A 3,299-nucleotide genomic window follows, 5' to 3' on the forward strand; every position below is an offset into this window, starting at 1 on the left:
GTATAGAGGTATGCAAATAGTTTGAAGGATTCTCAATAATCTACTTCATTTGAATAATGAATGAATTTTTTTTTGACATACATTGAAAAATTTTATTCCACTTTTTTAAAAAAAAGACTGATGTAATTCCCTAAATTGATTTCATTATGCACACTAATGGGGGTTAATCCAGTATGAAAAACTACTTCAGGTACTCTTTACTGAAGGTAGTGGTGAGCACTAAGCAGTCATGTGCTTTAGGAGAATCAAATTAGCCACAAAAGTGATTAATATAGACCAGACAGGAGAATGCAATAGTGATACAAGACCTTTTTTCTTTAATATTTTTTAGTTGTAGCTGGACACAATACCTTTGTTTTATTTATTTCACATATGCTAGGTGAGTGTTCTACCACTGCGCCACAACCCCAGCCCCTCAAGAGCTTTTTTAAAAAATATTTTTTAGTTGTATATGGACATAATGACTTTTATTTTTATGTGGTACTGAGGATTGAACCCAGTGCCTCACACATGCTAGGCTAGCCCTCTACCACTGAGCCACAACCCCAACCATCAAGAGCTTTTTAATTATTTATTTCTGGTACTAGCAATTGAACCCAGGGGCACTCTACCACTAAGCTGCATCCTAGTCCTTCGCATTTTTTTTTTTTTTTTGAGAAGGGTCTCACTAAATTGCTGAGGCTGGCCTGGAACTTGTGATCCTCCTGCCTCAGCCTCCAGAATCATTGGGGTTACAGGTCTGTACCACCTCCTGGAATTAATACTGTTTAGACAAAGAATGTTGATGGCAATTGGAAGAAGCTGGTAGTAAGTAACCTGAATAAAGTGCAGTAATTGGGATTTGAACGAAACAGAAATGTAGGGTTTTACTCCAGAGAGGATAGTTCAAGTTATGACAGGGGATGGGTTGCCCTAGGAAGAACACAAAGAAGAAAAAAAAGATGAGGGCAGTATGACTTTATGTTTAAGAAGAAAGAAAAATCCAAGAGGGGCAGGGGTACCACGAGAAGGTGAATTAAGAGTGAAAAAAGCTAATGAGATAGAGAGCTGAGGATTGAGGAAATAGCACGTTTGGTAAACAAGAACAAACGGTATTTTGAGTGATGTAAGAAGCCATATTAAAAAGGGTTAAGCTGTGAGTGAGGGTAAGAAAGAAAAAAATTCAAGTTCATTTAAACCTCTTCTCACCCCTATCTTCTCTTGCCCCCCAACCGTTGTAGTGGCAAAGCTCTCCCATCCCACCCTGCTCCGTGGCCCTCCAGATAGTGACTTGAATGATGAAGTCGCGCTTAAATGTCCTTGTCCCAAGTCAAAATCTGCTTGTTGGTTTCTTTCGCGATGTCACCGTTCAGTACCAGCGCCAGGTTTGTCCCGGCTCCCCGCTGGGTTCCTGGCCCGAACGTGGGAAGCGAAAGCGATGAACATTTCCTGAGCGGTGAGGTGAGCACCACGCATTATCAGGCGATGTCCGTCTCCGAACAGCACGTCCACGCAGGGCTCGGAGCCGTCATGCCTCACGTCTGCAATAACCGTGCAGTTGAGATTGGTGGCGCGGACCTTCTCGCTGCTCACCGCTTGGAGAAAGGTCCTCGTCGACTCCACGTTTTTCTCGAAGGGGCAAAATTGAACCCGAACCTGCTTGACGGATCGCAGCCCGAGCCGAGCCAAGGGCGCCGCCATGGTGACCTTCTCCCCGGAAGATGAATTTTTAAATATCTTTTAAAAACACATTTGGTAAATGATTGCCAGGTAAAAACAACAGATATTAAAAATGACAAGTCAGTAGTTCAGATCAATAATTGAATATCTCCTAAAATTTTCAACTCATCTCTTAATTTATATATAACCAGTTAGCAAAACTATCAAATACTTTATTAGAATTTTTAAATCAGTTTTAATTATTCAGATTGTAATCATGTACAGACAGATTCCTGATTGTCTATATTTGATTTTAGGTATGCATTATTTGAGAATAATATACATGGTATGCAAAAATATTTTGTAAGAAACAATTTAGTGGGCAGTAATTTGAGGGTAGTCAATTTTTTTGATTGACTGTAGTATTGATGAGTCTTAGGTAATTAGTTTTGTCCAATATCAACCCTTTTGGTTTAATTTATTTTAATTAAGATTTCTAGTTAACCTCAGAAATTTTCATGTAAATATGGTTTGTTTGCTAAAACATAGATTATGCTGAATGAATGATCAATTAATTGTACCTGCAATGATTATTCAAAAACGAAATGTATATTGGAGCCAAAAGGCATTTTTGTAAATGTTAATTTTAAGTAAAAGTAATTTTCTTTCTTACAGGAAGTGTTAATCCTTAACCATTAAATACACAAAATATAACAACAGATAGAATAAAGGCTTTATCTATATTAGTGCCAATAATCACTAGGCCATTATTTAGCACCAGTAATAATTTTAAAAATATTTACTTGCCCTTTTCACTAATATTGTGCATTTTCAACATATCATCCAGTGTCATTGTTACTACTTCTCCTATAGAGTAGCAACATCAATAAAAGAAACTGAATGAATCTGGCATGTATGTGTTGGCCCCTAGACCATAGGCCTGTGATCACAATAATCTCATACATATTTATAGGTTAAGTTTTATACATCATGAAATAATGACTAGATATGTGTAGACACAGTACACAGCAAACTGCTTTCTAAGTTTAAAGAATCAACAATTATGCATCTGGCTTGCATGAGAAAGTCATGATATAATTATTTTTCCAGGTTAGGAATTAAAAAAAATAACTATCAAAATTAAGTGGCCTGCTTAAAGACAAACAGTGTGATTTGCAAATGGCAGTTGAGCCCAGAACTCAAGCTGCATGACTTAAAATTTTTAATAGTAGTCATTCACACTATTCTGTGTGCTCTAAGTCATAAATGTATAAAGAATAAAAGAGATTACATGTTTTTAGCAATATCAGGTATAATGAATAATTTTTTTCTTTAAAGAAGCTATATTATGTTTGTATGCTTTAAATCACTAGACTTGTATCAGTATGTATATTTGTATGAGTGAAAGGTGGAAATATTCAAAATGATTTTGAGAAATATTGTGAGCATTTCAATAAAAATAAAGTACTAGTTCAGGAAAAATACAATATTATGGAAACATCTCTGTCACTGCAGGCTCCTTCTTAATGTATCCCATGTGAAATTAATTATATTAAAAATTCAGCTTTCTGCTATATCAACAAATTCAGATGAATGAATCCATGTATATTAAAAATGATTATTCAAACAAAATAACAGTCACAGAGATTCTAAAAAGACTA

At 35.9% G+C, this 3,299-nt stretch overlaps 1 pseudogene; it reads right to left on the reverse strand.

Annotated features, from left to right (window-relative positions):
* Positions 1–294: 294 nt before the first annotated feature.
* Positions 295–1,691, reverse strand: LOC144255834 (large ribosomal subunit protein mL53 pseudogene; annotated as a pseudogene).
* Between the last annotated feature and the right edge of the window lie 1,608 nt (positions 1,692–3,299).

This window comes from Urocitellus parryii, chromosome 7 (genome assembly GCF_045843805.1).
Source record: "Urocitellus parryii isolate mUroPar1 chromosome 7, mUroPar1.hap1, whole genome shotgun sequence".
Taxonomy (NCBI): Eukaryota; Metazoa; Chordata; class Mammalia; order Rodentia; family Sciuridae; genus Urocitellus; species Urocitellus parryii.